The sequence below is a fragment of the Camelus bactrianus genome, chromosome 11, assembly GCF_048773025.1.
Source record: "Camelus bactrianus isolate YW-2024 breed Bactrian camel chromosome 11, ASM4877302v1, whole genome shotgun sequence".
Classification (NCBI taxonomy): domain Eukaryota; kingdom Metazoa; phylum Chordata; class Mammalia; order Artiodactyla; family Camelidae; genus Camelus; species Camelus bactrianus.
The window spans coordinates 6,141,399-6,153,886 of record NC_133549.1 but is presented as its reverse complement, the minus strand read 5'-3'; positions in this window follow the sequence as shown (position 1 = coordinate 6,153,886).

Below are 12,488 nucleotides of genomic sequence, written 5' to 3'. Positions count from 1 at the left end.
GAAATGTAAGAAGCAGCATGGTGGCCATACTTAATAATATTATATTGCATATTTGAAACTTGCTAAGAGAGTTGACCTTCAAAATTCTCACCAGAAAAAAAAAATTATTTATGTGTCTATGGTGATGGAAGTTCATCTAGACTTCAAATAGGGAAGAACAAACCTGACTCCATGTTGATCTGTTTCTTGTATTTTAAGCTTTGTATTCTATTGGTTTTGCTACAAAGTAATCACTAAAAGAATGTTGTCTCTAGCCTGAAATGTACAGGAGAGCCTATTCTCGAGGCTCTTACCCTTAAAGAAGAACACCTTTCCATTCATATAGAAATAAAAAGTTGCAAAACACAGAAGAACATTGGTCTTGTGGAGATTTATAGGAACACTGTGACCAGATCAACAGCAGCAAAGAAAGGATTCAGGTTCCAGGAGGTTTGCACCAACCAACCACAACCACTCCCCTTTTAGTGTAAAGAAACCTGAATTTGAACTCGGGTAAGGTTTTTGGGGACACCAGTCAGCTATTATCTCCATCTGCTGGCTTTCTGAATAAAGTCACTATTCCTTGTCCCAGCAACTCCTCTCTTGGTTTATTGGCCTTTTAAGTGGCAAACAGTAACAGCTTGGACTCATCAACTGACTTGGGGTGACTATTTCACAATATGTACAAGTATGGAATGATTATGTTACTCATTTGAAACTGACCTAATGTGTGCCAACCATACCTCAAAAAGAAAAAGAAAAGCTACAGTATCCAAAGATAAATATAATATAGAACCAGCTGTGACTTCTGAAAAGTTAAAACTTTAGTTGCATCTGTCAGTTCTCTCCTCCCCCTTCCCTCTCTTTTGATTGTACCATTTCTACATTCTCAGAACATAAAGCCATTAGGAGACAGGCTGGGACCTGGGACCCTTTACCTGAGTGCACATGTTGATTTTGTGGCAGAAAAGCCCAGTGACACCATGTCTGCTATGGGGCCAGGTACTGTCTGTCCTCTGTCTAGGATGTGTATTTCTGTATTTCAATTATTCTGTATGATTTTTTTTAAAATGAGGTAATTTTATAAGGCACCACTCTAGGGTGGAAACAGTTGACCTTTTTTCTTTTTTCTCTAGTTTCCTACAAAAGCTCTATATAATGCCAGATTTTGGAACCATCCAGACTCAGAAATACTACCTGGGCCACTGGTAGTAAACCTCAGAGTGTCACAGTAAATGAAATATACTTTACAGTTTCATGTTTGTGTAACGAATTATAAATTAATCAGTTGTTATCTTCATTCATAATTTGAAAGTTTCTGGCTTTTCTAATAGTTTATTTGTGAATTCCTCACTGAAATTTAGTGGCTTAATTTTATTTATTGGAAAAGTAGAGATTGTGGACAGAATAACAGAAATCCTGCTATTACTAGGTTATAAATGAAAGCCTCAAAAAATATTAGACTACTTTACTCCTGACCCACACTTTGTGGAAATGCAGTATTATGTATTTCATGTTTGTATTAAGAGCTATATTATAAATTACATTAATCTTAAAGTTGCTTTGTGTGATTAGATCTCTTCTAAATCAAATAATACTAAGATTTTTGTTGACTAGATCTGTTTTTTACATTTCTAAATATATAATTTATATTCAGTTTTAGATAGGTCAGGAAGACTTAATGTAAAGTTTCTTTCAAAGGAAAGACACATTGGGAAGAAAGCCAGGTCTTTTCAGCTTTGCTTAATTAAAGTGTTTCTTTTGTTAGACTAAAGCTTCTTTATGCAGCAGGAACCAGGTTGCCCTTTATTGGGAGTGTGGCTACATGTTTTTCTGTTTTTTTTTTTTTTTTTTTTTTTTAAGAAATACAATAAAAAGGAAAAATAAAAATTAAAGGAAAATAAAGAAAAAGAAAAAGTAGATTGGTTTATAAATAAGGCTCTCAGTGCTCTGTGCTCCCTCTAGTTGTAGTCCTAAATAATTATTTGTGTATATATATACTGTCATGGTGGCCACATGACGGGTATCCAAGCTGCTAACGCTGCAGTGTAAAGTTTAAAACTGGTGAATCTGAAACCCTAAAAGTAACAAAGGATTTTTATTCAGAATAGATAAGAAAATATAGAGAACAATATGAACAAGATAAGAAACTTTGCTGGAAAATAAGGAAGGAATATTTGACAGGGGGGCTCACAGTAGAAGAAATACAGTTAACTGATAAATACATGAAAACAGGCTCATTTTCAAAACAGAAAAATACAAAGCATAGCAGTAAGATACCAATTTTTACCATCAGGCAAAAATTTAGACACACCCACACCCTCTTCATGCAATGGTGCTTGTTACAACTTTTGTGGTAAATTAATTCAATATATTGATCTATAGTTGAAATACATGTACACTTTGGTTTATCTGCCTCACCCTTGAGCCTCTATATGGTAGAAATAACAATACCAGTATGTATTTTATTGAACTAGCAAATGATCGACTCTTGGAAATAATGGATTTTCTCTGAAATAAGCCAGTGGTTAAAAAAAAATTCTTCAGTTTAAGACTTTTCTGATACCAATTTAAATAAGTTTAGGTTAACAGAAGAAGACATTTAGTGTGTTATAAAAATACTGTGGGGTTTTAGCTTAGTGGTAGAGCACATGTTTAGCATGCATGAGGTCCTGGGTTCAATCCCCAGTGCCTCCATTGAAAAAGAAATTAAAAGTAAATAAACAAACAAACCTAATTACACAACCCCCCAAAATACTATGGGCTGGTTGCATGCAGTATTTTTTTTAATAAAATCTCTACAGTTGTTGCTTCAGAATTCTTGTTGTGCATCAATAAGCATTAATGGTGCTTCTGATTTTCAGACTGGACATTTAGCTATGGACACGTTACTGTCTCCTACTTCAAAATGAGCAGGAGACTTGTTAAAGAACTCTGGCTCTTGGGTGGTCTGAGTCATATTGTAAAGTTATGATATATATACATAAAACATTTTAATATATTATTTAAAGCCTGAAGAAAATTCACATACTTCAAAGAATAATTGCATCAGTTTGAAAAGATCTGTTCTTTTTAGTAGCATCTTGAAAATCTTTTAAAGATAAAGCCATTAACACTTTGATATGGGAAAGTTATGGAAATTAAAAAAAATAAATTACAATCTCATATTTTAGCATCTCACAGAATAAAACTTAGAATAAATAGTATTCAGAGAAGTTCTAGCATATTCATAGCATGTGTACAGATGGCTTTTATATGTTAGTTAAGGGGATAAGTATTGAAGTGATGAGACATGCTAATGTATATTCATTTCTTTTCTCCTGGTGAAAGATGTGTGGATCATTTAAGTAGAGATGAAGATGAACAGAAACTAGTGGCCTCATTATGGGGAGCAGAGAGATGTTAATGAGTTTAAGAAAGTGTAATAATGGGGGAAATTATTTAATCTTAAATATGACTCTGTGTGTGAGACTGTCATAGTTTTATATTAAACATCCCTAGAGTTTTACGTTTACTAATCCAAGTTGAAATTGTAATGCATTCTTGAGCAACCAAAGTTAAAGAACATGTTAAATGAGCAGTGTAGTTTTTTTAAGTTTGTTGCACCATATGAAATCATGCGTGTCGTTTGTTCATATTGCCAAACATTATAGTTCTTTCCTTAATGTGGAATCCTGCTTAAATACATTAACTTGTTTGTAGAAAATAATAGTTAAATTCAGTCCAGTTTTTGTTATATTTTTTAATTAATAAGAATTTTCTTGATGTAACTACTTAGTCACATTGTTGTAATCACAACTTATAATAATATCTGGCTTTGAAGAGTACTTCTGAACTGTATTCCATAAGTATATTTGTGTTTTTTTTGACTTTTCTGAATGACTTAACCAAGTTCACAGTAGACTAGAATTTATGCTGCCAGTGAATTTCAAGACACATAGACTGTGTGTTGGCCAGATTGGATTAGCAGGGAATTTTTTTGAAACACCTGTGGGAAAATGATCTATTATGAATGAAAAGTTTCTGGCATAGATGAAATGGAAATTATTTCTTGGTTCTTCTAGAGTGCTTCAAGTACAGTTGATAAACATATAATTTTTAAAAATTCTAGATGAATCTACTTCAAGAACTTTAAATATTAGTTTGTTTATTAAGTTAGTGATTGTTCTTTTCTGATCTTTAAAATGCTTGGTAATTCATTACTGGGAATGTATAGTACAGAATATATTAATTATGAACAAGCAATTATAACAGTGATGTTTTAATTTTGTAGTAAAGCAATAGCTCTATTATTTTCAATTTAGAACACAGGGGTTGCTATTCCCTTAGATGACAAAGGCTGACAATCCTTCTTCATCTTTATGTCTTTTAGAGCACTGCGTGTTGTGCATGAATTAATGAATGAATGTTATGGATTGCCATGAAATTTCAAAAAATTCCCTTTTAGGTAACAGTGCATAATCCAGAGAATCAAAGCTACTTGATAGCGTATAAAGATTCCCAACTCATTGTTTCATCAGCTAAGTAAGTTTTTCTGAAATGTCATGCTTTCTTTGTTTTTTCCTTTCAAACTGATATGCAGTGTTGTGTTTTTAGTGTACAGCATTGTGATTCAGTTATAGATAGATATCAATAGATAGACAGATTGTTTTTCATTATAGGTTATTACAAGCTAGTGAATGTAGTTCCCTGTGCTGTACAGTAGGACCTTGTTGTTTATTGATTTTGTTTATAGTAGTTTGTGTCTGCTAATCCCAAACTCCTAACCTATGACTCCCACTTCCCCTTCCCCTTCGGTAACTATATGTTACCAAAGATAAAAGGGTCTATGTCTGTTAGTTTCTGTGAGTAATTATTGTTTTGTAAATAGGCTCATGACATCTTTTTAGGTTCCCCTTATGAGTGGTATCATTGTATTTGTCTTTCTCCTTCTGGTTTACTTCCCTTAACATGATCATCTCTAGGTCCACCCATGTTGCTGCAGATAGCATTATTTCATCCTCCTCAGTGCATGTAAAGTTTCCAAGTCTGTCTCCAGCCCTGATTCTAGCTCATTATAGCAGCTTCTTCCTAATATCTCTACCCCAGTTCTTGATATCGCTGCCTTGGTTCTCTGGTCTCTAGCCTGTCCAGTACAACCCCAGTACCACAGGGGGTTAACCTTCCACAGATCTCTGCTTTGTAATAATCCAAACTCCAATTCTGTGTGATACCTTATTTCTTTGGATGTATATCCAACATCCTTAGTATAGTATCAAATACCCACTTCAGCCTGACACATTTGTTTTTTAACCTCTTATTTCAAAGAGTTTCAAACAGAGATAAAAGCAGACAGTAGCATCATAACCCCTGTTGTACACCTCATTCAGCTTGAATAACCAGCAGTCATGGCCAGTCCTGTTTCCATGTATAACCCTATCCATTCCCCCTTCTATATTATTTTGAAGCAAATTACAGATTTCAAAACATTTAATCCATAAATACTTGAGTATATAATCTTTAAAAGAGGACTCTTAAAAATATAACCACAATACCCTTCTCATACCTTATAAATTATTAATTGCTTAATATTATCATATATATAGTCATTATTCAAATTTCCAATAGTCTCAAATTTCTAGGAGTCTCTAGTTACTATTAGATTTGCTTTTAATTTGTAGGCTCCCTTGTCATCTCTTTTTGTCTTATATTTATAAATTATATCACGCTTAGTAGCCTTAAGGCATATTCTGGTTGTTCTGTAACCAAGTTTACCCTCCCTTACCAAAGTATATTCTTGCAAGTTAAAATCTGTTTCTTAGTTTGAAAATGTCTTTTGTGTACTTCATGACCCCTGACACGTGCCTTCTAAAAGGAGGCAGTTAGGAACCTTTGTGATTAGGACCTTTGTATCAGATGTCTTAAAAGAGGCAGTAGAGGTCAGAATTGGATGTTTGTGAAAGACCACTCATCTGGCTTTTCCAAACTTTCAGCAGAACCCTGATTAAAGCAGGGATAGCATATTGAACAATTAAATATTCTCCTGTTGTTCCCACCTCACCTCCCAGCAGATTTATTAGCTCAGTGCTCCTTAAAGCCTGTGAGTTAACAGTAATAGCATGGCAATTCTGGTGAACATCCCCAAACTTCTAAAGAACAAATTATTTCATGTCAGACACAAGGAACTGCTTCTTAACCAAAGAGTATGTTTTAAGGAGCAGGTGGAGAGCAATCAGACATAGTACAGGTTTCTTTAAGGGTTTTGTGTGGTTTATAATACATGAAGACTCAGCTGGCAGAGTCAGGTTACTTCATCTCTCATAGACTTTTTTTAAATCAATGGACTTAAACAGAGTTTTCAGAAATACTAGACCCACTTAAAGATTATATTTCTTTATTATTTTGGGTAGCATCTTGAGAATCCTTCGATATAGATGATACCCTTGTATGACTGCCAGGAGACATGTCAGTTAAATGACCTCATGTTAAACAATATGATGTGGGGGGTTGGGTATAGCTCAGTATAGACCACACACTTAGTGTGCACAAGGTCCTGGGTTCAATCCCCAGTACCTCCATAAAAAACTTGATTTGTTCTAATGTTTATGAAGTATTTAATAGTTATCTATACAGGGTTATTATGCAATATTAATATAAATAGTATTCTTTACCTAAGCTAAGAACTTACATTTGAAATGGAAAAAACATCTAAATGAAATTCAGAAGTGCCCAGTGTTAGCTTTTAAATATTTAACTTGTTTGGGGATGGGTTGTAGTAGGATGTTATGCTGGACGGTTTTGTAAAATGGGGGACAGCTGTGGGTAGTAAAGTGATAAACATCTGCATTGAATTTATAATTTTAAGTTTGCTTACAAAAAATTATAGTATCAAGTTTTCCCAAAATAAAGCAAAATTTTAGCACTTAGTTTGATTACCAGACACATTTGGTTCAGAATTGAATAGGTAATACATTATAAGTTCTTTAGTAGAAAAAATTAATTTGGCAGCATTTATGATAAATTTAAAACAGTAAGGTCCAAGTAGGTAGACATTCTTAATGTATGTGTGTTTAGCATAATAGTCTACATTTTGTTTTCTCTTAAGAGCATCACAACATTGTAAAGAATTAACTAAGCAGTATACCTGTGCTAAGAACAGTATTTGCTTACCCAACAGTCAGCCTCTGCCTCACCAGAATATCACCAATCACATGGGCAGAGCAGTAGAAGACAGCATGAGGGCCGTCCCTGGGGTGCTGCTCAGTTTAACTAATGATAATGGTAGGTCATATTTTCTACATATATTCTCACTGAAAGATTGTATTACATGTAAAAATAAGTTACTCCTCTTGTTTCTTCTTTTCTTAATGTCATCATTTTAAAATTGCCATCATATAATTCACTTATTCATGTAAAGATTTAACTGCTATTAGCAGTTGATATTTTAAAAACCAGCCTGGTATCTTGGCTCAGAAATATTATTGTCAACAGTGTATCTCAGTAAAGGAATAGCTATACCTTTTTAATTTTTAATATTTGTGTTGATGCATATTCGTTGTTAGTGTCATAACAATGGTGACAGCCTTTATCCTCTTCCCACTCCCTGTGTCAGAATGGGGCAGCAGCACAGCAGGAGGGCAGGGCGGTGTGACGGGCACAGCGGTGAGCTGTGTGCTTCAGGTGCCGCGGCACCTACCTCAGGGGCAGAGGTCTGGTATTCGAGGGCTGGTGGGTTCAGGTGACTGTTTCAGAAGTGAGTACTTGATCTGTTAAGATGACCAAGACTGCATCTTAGTTTTGGATTTAAGAATCAGTTGCTCAATATATTGTGAGTTTCAATCAATTCCTTATGAATAGAACCTCTTAGAGCGCACAAGAGAGCCATGAAGGGCCATGTGTGAAAATAAAGGGTATAAGAACTAAAAGTGGTGAAGTCATTCTTTGGGAAGACCATTATTTATAATTATAAGTTGGTTATTAACCATTCTGAAGATGATAGCACACTGATTAGTTTTCTAGCTGTCAATAAAAGTTGTATATTCACTTGTTTTAATTCTCACCTGTGGTAACAGGCATATTTTACCTTTTGTAGGGTTTAGGTCTACTGGTCAATCTAGTTGAGTATAATGCTTGGGATTGGCACTGTCTTGTCAACATAGAAACATCATGTCCTTTTGATTCTTCCTTCTGTAGGGGAGAGGGAGGTGGTAGTTTAAGGGTGGCTGGACAAGTCCCTGCAGTTCAGGCTTTAGTGCAGTAAGCAACAACTTAAAAACAAACTAACACCTTCAGTCTTTACATCTGTCCAGTTTCTTCATCTGTTGTTACCTTGTCTCGCTCCTACCTTCCCTCCCATCCTCTTCCTCTTCCTCTCTCACTGGGTCAGTGAGAGGCATACTCAGTTAGACTGTGTACCCTTACTTATCATTTACTTTGCTGACTGTTTTCAACTACTGTAATCACTCCTTAGGCATTGTTAGCAAAAAACAGAAACAAGGCCTCTTTGTTTATGAATCAAATGTAGATTATTAACAACAAATTACAAATCAAGTTTTAGCTTTATCCCATCTGGTTCAAGTCCTCCAGCATCACTTACTGGTCTGATCTGTGCCCGGGATGTGTGTACCTAAATATTGGGGCATACCATTCAAAGTATGTATGTCTTTGGAGTAATTTCCTGGCTTAGGAATTGTGTCAGAGTATGTATATTTAAAATTGATGTCCCCAGCTTGCCCCCACCCCTGTCACATACTCCCTCATCAGCTTATTTATACTCCTCTGTAACACTGTATGTGGGTTTTTTGCTTCTTGACAGTGCAGGCTGTTACTGGTTTTCACTTTTGCCAGTATAATACTTTCTGCCAGTTCCTAGCTACCTTTGTCATTTCCTTAGGTGACAGTTTGCACATGTTGAGAAGTGATCATGAACCTTTTCTTTATTACTATTTTTTCCAAAGCCTTTGCTAACCCGTTAATCCTTTTGGCCTTTCTGAAACTAGAAATGCTTGATCTGTGTCTTTAGGTATTAACATTCAACAACTTCTCATTTTCTTGAGTCATAAATAGGAGCCTATCATTCCTTTTCAAACATTTGGATCTCAGGACTTATTTATTCTGTATACTTTTACGTGATATAAAGTATACATTATAATAATTATTGGGCATACCAAGTAACTTTTGTTTATGTGTGCTTTATCTATTGATAAATTAGAAGTCAAAACAAAAAAATGGTAAAATTCAGGAACTCAATCTATTAGCCATTGGTGTATAAACATAATCACATGGCATGTAGATTCTGGAAAACTCCCACCATTTAGTTGTGAGAGAATGAAAGGAGTCAGTTGACCTTTTAATATACTTATGAATGGTGTTTTGAGCTCACAGATTCCTGAAAGGATTTGGGGGACCCCTAGGGAACCTGGAACCAATTTTAAGAAATACTGCTTCATATAAAGCTGAAATTTTATTTTGTTGAGGATATTAAATTTTACATACCATGCTTGTATATATTTAGCAAAGTTTTGAGATCTCCTTGGCATGTGGTTTTCATGTGGCTGTCATTAGTAACTTTGGGTTTCCCCAGTCGTATCAGTGAGTATATGAAATGCTTTCTGTACATTCAGCACTGCAGCAGCAAGTGGAAATAAAGGGAGTAAAGGCAGGAGGTTTAGTGGTTCCCTTTTAGAGTTTTTGGTGTGTCCTTCCATTGACAATTGTACTTCCATTGTTAAGTATTCTAGTTGAGGTCCAGTTCTAGGTCTTTCTCTGAGAACTAGCTTTTTACTTTTACTAGTTCTTGTTTATCTCTTAATCCCTTTAAATTCATTTTAAAGAAGCCACATTACTTTCCCCCAATATTATGTTTTATTCAATGTTCTTTCTTCCTTCCAGTTAATTTATCCAGGTTGCTAGGATTTAAAAATTGTTTAATTCTTTTAACTTTTCATTTGTATTTTTTGCTTGAATTTCCTCTCAGTATAATCCAAATTAAGAAAAAATGTTGAGATTCTCATAAACAGAATTCCTGCATCATTAGTAGATGCACTTAATTTACTTGATTGAATTTCAACAGCATTTATACTTTTGTTTTGGCCTTCAGTTGGATGAGGAGCAAGGGCATTTATTGATATCTACACTTGCTTACCAGACAAATGCTTCTTAGGGTTGGTGATGTTTAAAAGCAAATTGAGCCTTAGCTTTGGATATATTCATGCTGGTTGGTGATCTCTATTAATGATCTTCAAAAATCATCTTTATCAGCTATTCCTTGAGTGAGAGAGAACAGCCCATTTGGCAGAAAATAAAACAGATGAGTTGATCAAAGATGCTCCCACCAGTCAACATGATAAGAGTGGAGAGGCAAGAAAGAAGTGGAGAAATACGGTGGGTGTCAAATGAGAAGATAGATGGTACAGAAGAGAAACAGGAGGAAAATGATGAAGAACTTGACCTCAATAAAGGTATGTTTATTTTGATGTATTCAAATTAAATGTGTTCTTTTTCCTCCAAAACATGTTTAACTCATACATTTTTATAAACTTGCTATTTTTATGGCCCCTCTAGTTCAGTGCAAATAAGCTTTGATATTTCAGTACATGTAGGAGTTCTTCACAGTGAGGAAGAACTCACTAGGAAGTGAGGAAGGTATGTGTCCAATGCAGGCAAGGTCTGCTCTTCTTTCCTGCTTCTCTCTTTACTTATCTGTAAAGAGAAGCAGCTGAATAATAGGACCCCTAAAGGTTTTTATACTTCTGAAATTTGGGGGTTCTTTTATTAGCCTCACTTTGTTAAACTGAGAGGTATTGCCATAAATTACAATAATAGTTCTCAAAATCTTTTGCCCATATTTTTAATTGGGTTGTCTTTTTTGGTTGAGTTATAAGAATTCTATATGTTCCACAGACTTGACTCTTACCGAGTACATGATTTGCAGATAAATTTTGTGAATTGTCTTCACTTTTTTGATGGTGTCTTTTGAAACACAAAAGCTTTAAGTTTGATGAAGTCCAACTTACCTACTTTTTATTTTGTCACTTGTGATTTTGTTGTTGTATCTAAGAAACTATTTTCTAACCCAAGGCCACTGAGATTTAGTCCTATGTTTTCATCTAAGGGTTTTATGACTCTTATGTTAAGGTCCCTCTTCCATCTGTGTTATTTTTTGTTGGCTTGTGTGGATATCCCATTTTCCTAGCACCATTTATTGATGTTTAGTGGTTTTGAAGGAAATGACTAACAGAGGTATTGATTTCTTGGATGCTTTTGTGTGTCTGTGTGTGCTTGTGTGTTTTAATGTACTGTTACAGTTTTTGGTTTAAATATTTTCAGCTCTTCAGCGTGCTGGCAAACACATGGAGGATTGCATCATAGCCTCATACACAGCACTACTTCTTGAGTGTCTCTGCCAAGAGAGTCCAGTAAGTATGGACTTTATGTGTCTTAAAAAGATTTCGTTGTGACTGCTTCATATCAGTGCCTAATTAACTTATGACTTTTTCTTATCCCCTTATATTTGGTGAACTTTAGAAGGTACATTTCAAAGTAAGAATATGCTGAGTTTAATGAGAAAACTCCCAGGTTAATGGAGGAATGGATTCACTGTGCCTTTGGTTGAGGTCAAAGAGAGCATCTTCTAAAACCTGTGCCCAACTGGCTTGAGGTGGAAAAGTCCAGCCTTAGTGAGAGCATCAGACTCAGAATTTATGTCTTTAAACTCTGCTGTACTCTACATGTCATCTGGTCTTTGCTAGCTGTCTTCATGGCCCCGTGCTGACTCTAGCTACGTGTCTTGTCTACTTAACTAATGTCCAGTGGAAGAAGGTGGCCTCTTCCCATATGTTTGTTTGTAAGAGCAATGGTTTCTTTTCCCTAGGACCCCTGCACACCCACTGCAAAAAGTAGCCTTCCCCTCACCTTAGCCAACATTGGCTCTCTTGCTTTTGTTTGATCTACCCATTGGCCAGGAAAATGGAATTACTACATGAGATTTAGATCATCGTGATTTAACTATGAGAAGTATGTGAGTGTCTAGACATTCGGGCTGAATCAGCACAGAGGTGGACAGGTTCTGGCTATTGGGATGGTCTCCTTTAAAAAGGGGAACATATGGATATTTTTTAACAGAAAGACCCCATAGAAGAGCCAGATTTTAAAATAAAAGGGAGGGTTTTTCCCCCTTAGGAGCCAGGGTCATTGAGGATGCAAGAAAGAGTGGAGAGAGGTCTTTTGTATAGTTGGACAGTTAATTTTTCTTTTCTGAGGCTGAAGGATTAGAAGTAAAGACCATGATCTGAAGGGCTTCTATCAACCCACTCACATTTCTTCATTTTTGCCATCGACATTTCTGCATTGTCTTGCTTTCTACTGTTCCCATTTGTCTTAAGTCCTGTGTATTTTTCTGAATCCTTCTTGTCCATCTCTTCCATATTTACATTGCAGTCAAGCTCTGATCTAAGTGCACACTCGTCTACTTCTTTGTGGCCCTTGGTGGCACCACTGCTTTCAGGATCAAGACCAGAGTTCTTATCATA